The 13,049-nt window shown below is 48.4% G+C and overlaps 1 protein-coding gene across 22 annotated transcripts in view; it reads right to left on the bottom strand.

Moving 5' to 3' along the window:
* Positions 1-13,049, bottom strand: part of BMAL1 (basic helix-loop-helix ARNT like 1) — a 102,339-nt gene that overhangs the window by 69,563 nt on the left and 19,727 nt on the right. For all 22 annotated transcript variants that reach the window (XR_011233674.1, XM_069469604.1, XM_069469586.1 and 19 more), the window contains exon 2: positions 2,855-2,927. The gene's annotated coding sequence lies outside the window, so the exon portion shown is untranslated. The remainder of the gene's footprint in view (positions 1-2,854; positions 2,928-13,049) is intronic.

The following is a 13,049-nucleotide window of genomic DNA, read 5'->3' as shown; positions in this document are numbered from 1 at the left end:
CGCATCCCTCTGCACCCCGATCTTATGTTATTTTTACTTCAGAGCATGATCATGCCTGACAGCACATTCTGCATCTCATATATGTAGAATAATATCTGTGTCATGCAACAGAGACCTTGTCCTGGCTCACCTCTAAAACCACGGTGCCAAGAGCATGCCTGGCACACAGAGTGCCCGGGTTCATTAGAAGCAACAGATCATTAGTGAGCACATAACACACTACAAGCCTGATTCTGTGCTAGATGCTGGGGATACGGTGATAAACGAAACAGAATAGGACCCTGCCTCTGGAGCTTGGAGTTGGAGGTGAGTGGAGAGAAATGCCAAGTGTTTAAACAAGAGAGACATAATTGTCACAGTGCTAGGACTGGAATCTGACTCTCCTGCCTTCTAGTGATATTTCCTTCCCAAGCCCAGGGCGTCTCCAACTAAATTTTACCTGGGGAAACAGTTAGTGTTTGAGGTTTGGTCTCAGTCTCCTCCAGACTTCCCACACTTCTTCCACCCTTTTAATAGATTCCTAAGGTGTGGAATATGCAGTATAGGCTCTGAATATTTAACCTGAAGGGCTCAATCTATCTCCAGTCCAGATTTAGGTGAGAGGAAACAGGGAGCAGCATAAACCAGAGGTCATACATACCTGGGTTCAAAACCCTTTACCTTGGGCGGGTTATTTAACCGCTTTATGACTTGATTTCCTATGGCTGTAATGGGAATACTAATTCCCCCACCACAGGTCGTTGCAAAGGTGAAATGAGATGATACATATAGAGAACTTACCACCGTACTTGGTAAGATAATGAGTGTTCCATAAATCATGGCTCTAAACCAGTTACACCTGCTGCTTTTATTACCAGATCTCTAACTGCTATATTCACACTAGCCAAGTAAAAAAAAAAAACTACTTAGAATTCAAACCAAAGAAGGTACACTTGAAACACTCCGAGCACAAGTTGGGATGTAGTTGAATGACTTGAGGAATTGTCCCAAATTCCCCATACTTGTACAGACTCTGCAGTAATAAGTTTTATTTCAATGTTTGGTCCACTTCATTTTCTTCTCCAATTTATACAAATGCAACTATTTCCCTAACAGATCACATCTTGTCTCATGGCAAAAGTCCAAACACGGGCTGGATGCCGTGGTGCAGGTTGTGACAGAGTCATGAACACCACACCTCAAAGGGAGCCTAAGTCCACAATCACAAGCCCAATGTACACACAAACTCCCAAACACAGCTTGGCTCCGAAGGAGGAAATGAGAACTGGTCTCAGCATGCTTTGCCTGCCTCGAAGCTAAAGAAAAGGTTATTCTGACATGCAAGTACCTAAATCTTATGTGTCTCCCTTCGTTCACTCCAAACTCTCTACCAATGGTCTATTTTAGTAACATCTCCATTCTCTATCCCTCATTTATGTCTGACCCCGTGTAACCTGGCTTCCTCTTCCCTTCTCCTCTCATGGCATTACATTCCTCAAGGTCATCTGTAAAGACTTTGTCACAAACTCAGCAGCCTTCCTTCAGGGCCCTTCTCCCTGGTCTCTGCTGCCCCATCCTCTTCCCTTCCTGGGACTCTGTCCTCATGGCCTCTGGGGCTCTTCCACCTTTTTCCTCCCACCCCAAAGTTATGCACATTCCCTGAGGCTCAGCCCTCTGTTCACCTTGAGGCGAACATACTTAACTGATGGCTTCCATTCTACATCTCCAGACTTTATCTTCTCAGCCCAGGCTTTAGCCCTGCATTTCCGATTGTCTGTTGGACATTTCCTGGGGATGAGCCACTGTCAGCTCGAATCCACCACATCTAAAACCAGATGCAGCAACCACCTCCTTCCACCCCAACATCCACATTCCTGTCAAGGGTACCATTGTGAACCACTAAGTTTAAACTTTCACCTTCTTTGATGGTCTCTGAAGTCTAAGAAGACTGGAATCCGCTTGGTTCTCCCTGTGTAGTATCTCTATCGATCTTTGCTTCAATTTTAACTACTATTAGCCACACGACCCTGTGCCGAGGTCGTTGCTGCTGCCTCCTAACAAGGCCCAAGCCTCTTGTCCAGCTACCAGATGGAGGTTCCTAAAATGTAAACATCACTTCTGCCACTTCACTTCTTTGCCCACAATAACTTCAACGGCTTCCCACTGCCTTCAGGCTAAAGGCTAAGTGCTTTAGACCAGCAGTCAGGGTCTAAAAGAGGAGTTGGCAAACCACAGCCCACAGGCCAAATCCAGCCCACCACCTGCTTCTGTAAAGAAAGCTGCACTGGAACACACCCATTCACTCCCATATCATCTATGGCTGGTCCTTGTTATCACAGCAGAGTGGCCTCGCTGTGACAGAGGCCACATGGCCTAGAAGCCAAAAATATTTAGCAGCTGGTCCTTTACAGAGGAAGTTTGCAGACCCTGGACTAGAATAATGAGACACCAGCATCCTGCCAAAGTTCTTGCCCATGACTCTTCGGGTGAAGCTTTTGCTCCTGTTGGTCTGTTGTTGCTGAGCCCACTTTGTAAACACCTTATATCCATGTTCTCGAGCCCTGAAAATCTTATTTTACTCTTCCCTGGACTTTTTCCAATCTATCTTTTCCTTCAAAACACAGGCAAAGCTCCACCTCTCCGTGAGGCCAGCCGCATCCACTCCCTGTGCCGCTGGCTTCTCCTCTGGCCTCCCTCTCTGCATCCACCAGACACCCACGGCGAGGTCTCCCTTCTCCTGCCTGTACCACAGGCTTCTCTCGGCCCAGGCCCGGTGCTAGCACAGAACACCTGCCAATGACAGCCACCTTGCCCTTCATTCCAAATACCAATCCTCGCCAGCATAATTGGGTAAGAAGGCATCCAAGAAACTTACCAATGAAGGCCTAGGATTCCACATTTGAAAAGTTAAGCTTGGGTCCAAAAGCATGCACTCTAGCCAGCACCACCTAAAAGCCAATGAAATAAGAGTTTAGCTTTAAAAGAGAATATTTATACATTTTCTTTAAATTCATAACACCCAATAACTTTTGATTTCCCATCCTCCTGGATACCCATCTCTGCTTCTTTGCCTAGCAAATCCCTGCTTCTCCTTCACACCCATTGGATAACCTTTCCCCGGAAGCCTCCTCAGTGTCCCAGGCAGGCCAGGTGCCCCCTCCTCTCAGCTCCCATGGAACTCTGGTGACATGTCTATGGTAACACACGCACACCACGGCATAATTTCTTGTTTACAGCGGGAGGAGGGGCAGGGTGTGGCTCTCTAGACTTTAGGCTTTTCAAGAGAAAAGACCTGTTAAATTCACTCCTCCCTTACCCCCACTGCCTAGAACACTATGGGCATTTGGACAGTTCTCAATAAATATTTGTAAAATGGATAGAAAAACAACCTACTTAATTCATTCACACACACCTGGGTATCTAAAATTCTGCTGGGCCACAATTGTCACCATAGAAATGCATGCCTCGATCCTGCTGCTTTTCATAGGCAATGGTTTGTACAGGAAGGATTAATGAGATTAATCTAAATGCACGCCTTTGGAATGACACTCCCCTGGGCAGAAACCTTCAGAGGCTCCCAGAATCTGAGAAGGCAAGCCCAACTCTGCAGCCAGGATGCCAGGCCTGCACCAACTGGCCCAGCCTGATTCTGCAGCCACTGCCTGCGTGGTTCCCCCATGGACCCTTCCATCCAGATAGCCAGACCCCAAGGACACACTGCCCTCTTGGAGGGATGTCTTCACATTATCTACCCAAGTATCATCCATCATCCCGACCAAGTTCACAGTGAGGCCACAAAAAATATTATTTTTTTCCCCCTCTACATTTTAAAATTGTGGTAAAATACATGTAACATAAAAGCTACAATCTTAACCACTTCAAGTGTATGGTTCAGTAACATTGAGTACATTCATACTGTTGTGCAATCATTATCAACATCTACCTCCAGAACTCTTTTTTTCTGAAAAACTGAAACTCTATGCCCATTAAACAATAACTCCCCCTCCCCACCTCCCTCCAGCCCCTGGCACCCAATAAGTTTTTGTGGAATAAATGAATGAAGACATGAATGAATGTGACTCAATCCTCCCCACAAAGCCAGAGTACTATCCCTTTCTCCTGGACTCCCATGGTACTAACTTCATATTTTTCTCAGATTTATTCTAATCAATCTCAAATCATCCTTCGTTGCACAATTACATTCCTTTTTAAGTCAGGAACTGCGACTTATTTGCAAGGTGAAGCTTAGGTCCAACAGTGTGCATCTGTCCTGTCTTCCATTGTCCTGTGGCTTTGACACCAGTGAATCAGTCGCTCTGGACTCCTCCCTTCACTTGGCTTCCAGGACAGCACCTCCTCTGGGTCTCCCACCCCCATCACCAGATGCTCTTTCCCTTTGCTTGTTCTCCCTCATCTCCCCATCTCTTATGTCAGAGTACCACAGGGCTGTCCTCACTCTCTCCTCTGTCACTCCCTTGGTGATCTCACCTCTATGCTGACGATGGCCAGATTTCTTTCCAAGCCTGGACCTCTCCTCTGAACTGACTAGTATGCCCAACTGCCTAGGTCAAGTAAGAAGTCAGGCAGACAGGAGCTCTGTGTAAGGATGCTGGATGTCTCAAACTTAACATGTTCAACACAAACCCCTGAGCTTCCCCAGACCTGCTCCTTCCACAGTCTTGCCCACTGCCATTTAAGACAATGATTTTCCAGCTGCCCAGGCCAAAAGATTTGGAGTGATTCTTGTCTCCTCTCTTTGTCTTTCATTCCTCAGCCAATCCTCATCAAAACTGGTTTTCACCTTCAAAATGAATTCAGAATGTGACCATTTCTCAACACCTCCATCGTAACCATCCTAGATTGTTGTGCCAGCCTCCTAATTGGTGCCCTCCTTCCCTGCTGTTACTCCTGGAGTCACTCCTACCTCACCTGCAGTCTATTCCCAACAGAGGAGGAAATGTGGTGCAATGTGAATCGGATCATGTCATCCTTTCCTTAGATCCTTTCAAGGCCCAACAGCAAGGACAATGCCAAAGGGACAAAAGCTCCTGATGCAGACCCACAGGCTGGGGGTCTGTGCCCTCCTCTCTACCCGTCTCTCTGCCAGCAGTCCTGGCTGTATTGCCTGTTATGATTTCTCAAAAAAAAGGATGTTTTTTAAAGGGAAGGAAATGCAACCAATCAGCTTCCTTTTCCAGTTAGGGTTCCAGGAGAAGCCAACAACACTCACATTTCTCCAAAAGCAATAGGGTATATCTAATCTGCCACCACTTAGTAACTAGTTTCCAGAGACAAGGCTAGCCTTCCAGAGACTCGTCATTTACCTCCTTGGTGGTGGGGGAGTCCTCTGTAAGCCCCTCTTCTCCCTGCCTCCACCTCACCAATGCTGTGGCTGGAGGTGAAGCACAAACACAGGCACTCAGGACTCTAGTGCCAATTGTGCCACCTCTAGTCATTTATTTTCAACCACAACCCCATACAGTGTCTGGAATGATTTTAATAAAAACTAACTTTGATCAAGGCCCCCGCCTGAAACTCTACAAAGAGTTTCTTCATTGCCATACTATGCATTCTTCAAAATCTATCACAGTAAGCCATGGTAAACAGTTTTTTTTATCTTTCTCAACAGATGCATTTCTTCTGCCTTCCTCTTAAAAAGATTCTGCTTGCCCCAGTAGGGGTGGGCAAACGATCCAACCCAGATTAGAGAACTCCACTCCCTGGCAACAGTGATTGGTCCAAAAGACACGCATATCACCCAACCAGGGCCAATCGGAGCCTTTCTCTAGAACCAATACACAGATGCAGAGAAAGGAGCTCCCCTCTCCACCCCTGCCCGCTGGACTATACCCTGAGACCGTCAGCAGCTGTGCCCCATGGGGAGGGCACAGCAGGGAAGTATGCAGTAAAGAAGACTGATGCCAACACAAAGAACAGAAGGTAAGGAGTCAGCCAGGCCACAGGCAGCACCAATTCCCATTCCAGAAGCTCTTCCTTTCGTGCACTCCTACAGCATCCTTCCAGTTATGGAGCCAGTAACTACCCACTTATGCCCCAGCTAGCTGGAGTCCTGACAGGCCTATCACGCCGCTGCGCGTACCTGTGCCTTTCCCCACACTGTTTCCTCTGCCCAGAATGCACGCTCTGCCGATTTTTGCAAAGCAGTCAGACTTCCTCTGTGAAGCCTTCTCTGAAGGGAAGCACAGTTAGTCCAGTCTTCCAGAAGTGCTCTGAAATGCCTGGAATACAGCCTCTGTTGCACTCAGATACCTCCTTGTGCCCTCCTAATCTCAGAGCTAGTTGCCCAAGCTAGAAACCTTGCACTTCCTCACTGCCCATGGGTACTTCCCTCTTCTTCCTCTGCCCCACATCTACCATCACAGCCCAGGTCCTCAGTATCTCCTGCCTGGACATGGGCAGCAGCCTCCTGGGCTACCACTGCCCCCACCCACCCACACCGTTCCACACTGGAACGGGGCTGGGCCTCGACAGCCCTTCTGCACCTGTAGAACCAAACCTTGGGTATCTAAACTGGCCCCAACTTACCTGCTCTCACTCTCCCAACCACTTCCACTCCCAGGAAGATGGAGCAGACGTACTTTTCCCAATTCCACCTGCTAAGTGCAACTAAAACCCATGTGCATTACATGCAAAACAAACATAAGAAGACTTTGAACGGAAGAGTGAAGAAGGCAGACGAGTTAGGGATCTCAGGACCCAAGGAACAACACAGTGATGAGCTCCCTGAATTTCATTTTGGCCTCACAGCCCAGACTTGGAACTGAGGAAAACAGCAACCCAGAAATGCCAATAGGCACGAGGAGAAAATGCCCCACAAATCTCCCTCTAGTATGACAGAAAACTTGCAGATTATAACCACTCTATTTCAGCCAAACACAAAAGTCCCACGGTCACATCCACACCCACACCAGCAAAGTGCAACTGGCATCCACAACAAACCACAGATGGCCTTTACACTCAGTGGTGAAAGACAGAATGCTCGACCCCCAGGACTAGGAACAGGCAAGGATGTCCACTCTCGCCTCGCTTATCAACACAGGACTAGAAGTTCTACCCAGCACAGCAAGGCAACAAAAGGAAACATAAAACATACAGATTGGAAAGGAAGAGTAAAGCAATCCCCACTTGCAGATGATATGCTGCCTATGTAGAAAATACTGAGGAATAAACCAAAAAATTCCTAGGACTAATTAGTGAATGTAGCAAACATGCAAGATACAAGATAAAAATATAAAAATCAATTGTATTTCTATATACTAGCAATGAATATGTGGATACCAAAATTAAAAATACAATACTGTTCACAACCACTAAAGGCAAAAAAAAAAGAAAAAAGAAATACTTAGGTAAAACTATAATTTCTCCCAACTAATGTTTAGCCACATGAGTCCACTTGTGCCATGAGGGCTGGGCCAAGATATTAAATATGATATTTGTTTTGCTTTCCAGTGAAATCAAAATACCCAGCCAGGGCCCATCACCTGGTAGGTGTGCAATACTTGTCACAGCTCACGTCCTACCCTCTTTAAGATGGACTGTCTTCCCCTTTATGCTTCCAGTGAGATCATGGTCTATTAAAAAGTCCCATCTCGTTTCTGCCTTGGCAGGTCATGAGTGCCAAGGAAGTACCAGGGAAACGGTTTCCACTCCCACTCCCTAACACAGTATGTTGTCATCCTCCAGCCAGGGCCTCCCTAGGGCCTGCGGGCAGCAGGGATTGGAAATGGCCTCTGTATGCATCTCTCAGGTCCTCACAGGGCACACTGGGTCCTTCCCACATCACACCAAAGTGTCCCAAGACTTGGCCCAAAGGTCCCCGAGGGTGGCAGGAGACCACCACTAGTGCTGCCTCACCCATGCTGTGTGCCAGGAGGAGCCCACGTGCCCTCCCTCTGTCTGAAGGCTTAGTCATGAATGAAAACTGCCTGTCTGTGCCAAAGCAAGAACTGTGGGCTGGAAGAGGCTATGGGGTACGGGACAGGGCCCAGAGGACATTCAGATAGCCTTCTCCAACAACTTTCCCCCCTTCTCACCCCTGAGGGTAGAAAGTGAGATGAATCCGCACTAGGCAAAAGCAGAACCTCACAATGATCTTGACTCCTCTCTCTCACTCACACCCCACTACCGATCCCACGGCAAGTTGCCGCTCCACCTTCAGACGAGATCTCCAATCCACCCACTTCGTACCACCTCTACCACCACGGCTCGGGCCAGCCCTTCCCACCACTCACCCGGATGAGGGCCACAGACAGCCGCTCTCTCCCTGTCCCCCCTGCCTGCTCAGTCCACTCCTTGAGACGGAACTCAGGTCCTGTCATTCCTTTCGAAACCCTTTAATGTTCCTGGCTCTGCTGGTCATTCACCAGGCAACCGAGTGCTTGCAGTGACCCCAGTGGCCTGGCCCCCGTGGCCACCCTGCCCTCACCTTCTCTCCCTCTGCTCCTCTCCTGTCGCACCACTCCAGCCATGCTGGCGGCCTTTGCCTTGCTATTCCCTTTGTGACAAATGCCCTTCCCCCGGCTAAACACACAGCTCACCTGGCCACAGTCACTACCGTGCATGTCACGCTGTGAGTCCCCAGGATCCCCTTGCTTTTCCCGGTGGGCACATGGCTGACTTCACTGGCAGTTAGGGGTGGACACGTGACTGGGTTCTGACCAGCAGGTGGGAGGGATGTCTGCCTCTTCCAGACTGGTCCACAAAATCCTTCTCACAAAACCCTCACGTCCAGCTGCGTGAAGGGGAAGTGAGGGCCCTGAGGAGGGCAGGGACACAGGGAGGCCAGCCTGGTCCCTCGATGACCACAGGGAAGGACGCCTGCTAACCAGGTCAGCCACAGCGGAGTTTTTCTGTACAAGAAATGCAGTTGTATCGTGTTGCTACAGTGAGATCTGGGGTTTGTGACTTAACCTAACAATTTGGTCTCCTTCCCAAGGAGGCCTTCTTTGACCACTCTATTTAAAATCCTCCCAGCACTTCTTAGCTGGCCTCTGCTTCATTATTCTCCATAGGCCTCACTACCACATAGCGTAAAGTATAATATTATTATTTTTCCTCTATCTCCCCAAATTAGAATGTAAGCTGGAGGCTTTTTTCCTTTGCTGTATACCCTGGGTCTAGAACAGTTCCCAGCATGTTACAGACAATCACTAATTGCTGAATGAATGAATGAATGAATGATAGACTCCAAGGCTAGGACGGCCTGGTTGAGGCCCAGCTCTGCCATTTACTAGCTGTGTGACCTGGGGCAAGTGACTCTACCCTTCTGAGATTCATTTCTTTCATCTGTAAAATGGGCGAGTAACAGCACCTCCCTCATAGAGACCGGGAATAATTAAGATCATGAACATAACTCCCTTAGCTCGGAGGCTTCAGAAATGTTAATTGCTGCTGTTACCAATTCAAGGCCAGGGACAAGACTGGGTTTCAGGCCCTAGCATGGTCACTGGTAGGGTGACATTTCAGAAAGACAGGGGCTAAATGGATATTTACATGCACAAACTCTTCCTGAAGAAACCGTGGCGAACACCTAGGTAGTGAGATCCAAGAGCTGCCTAAAAGATCCCAGTAAATTGCCGACAATGGGAGAAGCATGACAAGTGGGGGCAGGGGTGATGACAAGTGTGTGCAGAGTCTCCAGGAAGTGCTGCTGGGGAGCGAGCACCACCCAAACGACGAGAGATCACTTTGTGCCTTTTAAGAAACAATTTTCACAGCAAAGCTTGAGAAAAGACAGAGGCCTCTTGCATCGTGGGGACAAGGTAATAAGGCTATAAAAATGGAACTCAAATAAACCGCACACAGAGCCCACATGGGCCCAATTTTCCAGGGAAAATAGTGGTTGCAGAGCATTCAGATGGGGGAAGTCACACTTGTGCCTCAGCGTAGCAAACAGCTTTCAAAAATCATTAGGCTGCAGAAAAGCCATCAGGTCTGCCAGCTAAGCAGTGTCAGCTCTCACCTGCCCCCTCTGTCACGCTCACCTCTTTCTGCAGAGGAGAGGGCAGGGACAGTGATACCCAGTGGCTACCTTCCTCCCAGAGTGGCAGTGGCACACACAGTCAGCATAGGCCCTGCAGCAGCTCTGGTGCTGGCCGCACTGCTGCCTCGCTTTGGCCCAGACCTGCTCTCAGGTCTCACCTCCTGGAGCTCTCTGCAGCCCTAGGCCTTGCTGAGGCATCCCTCCTTGAAACTCTCTTCCTGTAGCCCCCCCACCCCCACCTCTGCAATCCCTCCCACCTCCATCCTGGCCCCTCTTCCACCTCTGTGCCCCTGAGTGTGGTCATCGGAGCCTCTAAACAAATGGCATCTGCCTGCCTTTTTGTGTCTAGTGCCTGTTCTTCCCCTACATCAGAGGCAGGACAGCTTCATGGTCAGAAGCACTGTCTGGGCCAGATGGACTCTGTCTAATCTTGGGTGCACTGCAGTGTAAATCCGTGGAGTTAATTAATTGCTGTACGTCTTAGCTTCCTCATCTGTACAATGGAGATAGTGATAGTACCTGTCTATCATGTGTGAGTCATGTGTGGATTAAATGAGTCCATACATATGAAGCTCTTAGTACCATGCCTGGCACATGATACACTCCATAAAGTGTCATTTCCACACTATAACCGTTATTACACATGCCAGTGCTTCAGCCAAACCCCAAACAGCCCCAAATCCTTCCACCTCCATCTCTTCTTACTTAGGCCTTTTCCCTTAGCTAGGAATAGCCAGCCTCTGTTTCAGCCTGTCCTCCAAGAAGACAAAAGCAACCACCTCCATGAAACCTTTCTCGATTCCTCTGCCCTAGCGCCTGCTCCCCAGTGAGATAGAATTCCCCCTTCTCTAACAAAGGGGGGCTGACTTTTCCCAGGGCCCTCTTCTTAACCTCCCTTAAACAATCAATCACCAGTTTTAAACTTGTTTTATCCTTCCCCCCCAGGTTATGAGCTCCTCAGAAACAAGGGTGCATCGGGTTCTTTCTCCCCAAATTTTTATTCCCTTAGTATGGTATAAAGCCTCAGTAAACATTTGCTGGATTAAACTGAAATGCAAAGCCTAGAGCCTGGGTCTATGAAACAAACCACCAAAGACTAAAACAATAAAAACAACAAAGTGGCAAGTCAGTCCCCATCACTCCAAAGCCAACAAGATCTCGGGTTCAAAACAGTACTGGGGACCAAGGGGGGGGTGTCTGTTTGTCAATTTCATTCTAGTCATTTCCTAATGGGCAAACAAAAGCCAAATCCTTTGAGCAAGTTTGCAACCTGCTTCCACCGCTAATAGCACTTCCCTACTGGCTCACTCTCACTTAAGGAGACATGTTTTTTTCTCAGAAATCTTACTTATTTTTTTGTGTTTGTTTTAGGGCATTTCTAAAAATATCCTTAAGAAGAGATCACTGTTTTATTTTATTTTGTTATTTTTTTAACCAAAGCATCAGATGTAGGGATACAGAATTCCTCCGTTTTTGCAGGTAGATGGCTGGGCAGAGGCTTGCTGGGCTCCCCTCCACACTTAGGAACCAGCGAGTCACGAATTACTTGCACACATGCAGCCTTTCACTTATGTCTAATTTCACATTACCACCACCCTGCTTCTTCATTCACGAGAAATCCAACAAAGACGGTTCCTAGCACTTGAAGTAAATTTTTAATATATCTTCACGACATTCTTCTTGAAAAAAGCCATTCTGATTCTCTATCGAATCTTGGGCCACTGCCATTAGCTAGACAAATGCCAACTTAATGAAATGATTCCGTAATACACAGAGATGGCTTAATGCAGCATTAGCTGAAAGAGCAAAAATTAGAAGCGATCTAAATGCTCCAGAACAAGCGCGTGGCTTAAAGACATTCCCTTGATAGGATATGATGCAGCTATCTTAAATGAGCATGGGGAAAACCAAGAGGCCCCATGGAAAAGGGCTGAAGAGGTGACATTAAAAGTAAAGAGGATGGAAACTGTGGGCTCACGCCACCAGGGTCGCCCCCGCTGGGGCAGGTTAGGCCCAGGGTTTGAGCTCAGACACAAGGGAAGTAAGGGGAAAGCTAAGAGGAACCCTCAGCCAACAGGGAATGAGAGTCATGGGCACAGGCAGGGGCCCGGCTTAGGAGCACAGAACAGGAGATAGAAAGGCTCCACAAAGCCCAGATGATTCAGGAATTCCATCCCCAAGCAGGCAAGGGGAATGGGAAGAGGACCCTCCCCACATTTGCAGAATGAATCAATTCCTGGATGAGAAAACAACTTTCAAACCCCGAGACACTCAACGTCAAGCCTTGTCCTTTCCACAGTGTGGCCACCAGGCTCCCACCTGACAGCCAGCTCCCCAAGTCTCTGAGGCTAATGCTGACCCAACGAAGGAGGGATTTAGCTTCTTCGTTGCTAGCGTGGCAGATAAACAAACTGAACCCCCAAGAGACTGAGTGCCTTAGCCAAGGCCTCTAACTCTTCAGTCCCCTGCACTTTGTTAGTTCAGCTCAAACTACCACCCTGAGAGTGCTTCTGCTGTCTTCTGAGAGCATGGCCTCCGCATGCCACATGCAGGTCCCACAAGACAACCCCGCCTCTGGAAGAGAAAACGACTGCAGAGCTCCTTCCCACATCCCTGTCCTCCCTGATTCCTAGCCCCACCCCATCAAAATCCCCAGTGTGGACCCCTGTCAAATGCAAGAGGTCAAAGTCACTGCCCTGGCATTTAAGGTCCTCTCCCAGACGGACCACACTGCCTACCTAACCATGCCTCCCAAGCCACTCACCCTTCCCGTTCCTTCTGCCACCCCCAGGAATCATGCTCCCCCCACCACCCTAGGTCCCTACAGGCCTTTTCTCCTGCAGCCCTTCTCCCTGCCTCCTCCAAACACATGGGTCTCACGCACACTGTCTCACTTGAATGATCCCTACCCCGCAGAGCCCAAGTAGCCAAAAGTGCAAATTCTCATATGTGGAACAGTTAGGTCACCTAGATGCTGTCCTCCAAGGGACTCTTCTCCCCAAGTCTGCTCTAATATACCACTAGAGGCTATCATTTAAGTGGTTGTCATGCTCTCCCTTGACGACCC

The sequence above is a fragment of the Eulemur rufifrons genome, chromosome 6 (genome assembly GCF_041146395.1).
Source record: "Eulemur rufifrons isolate Redbay chromosome 6, OSU_ERuf_1, whole genome shotgun sequence".
NCBI classification, from domain to species: Eukaryota; Metazoa; Chordata; class Mammalia; order Primates; family Lemuridae; genus Eulemur; species Eulemur rufifrons.
The sequence above is the reverse complement of the archived record's forward strand: the minus strand, read 5'-3'. Positions and strand labels throughout refer to the sequence as shown.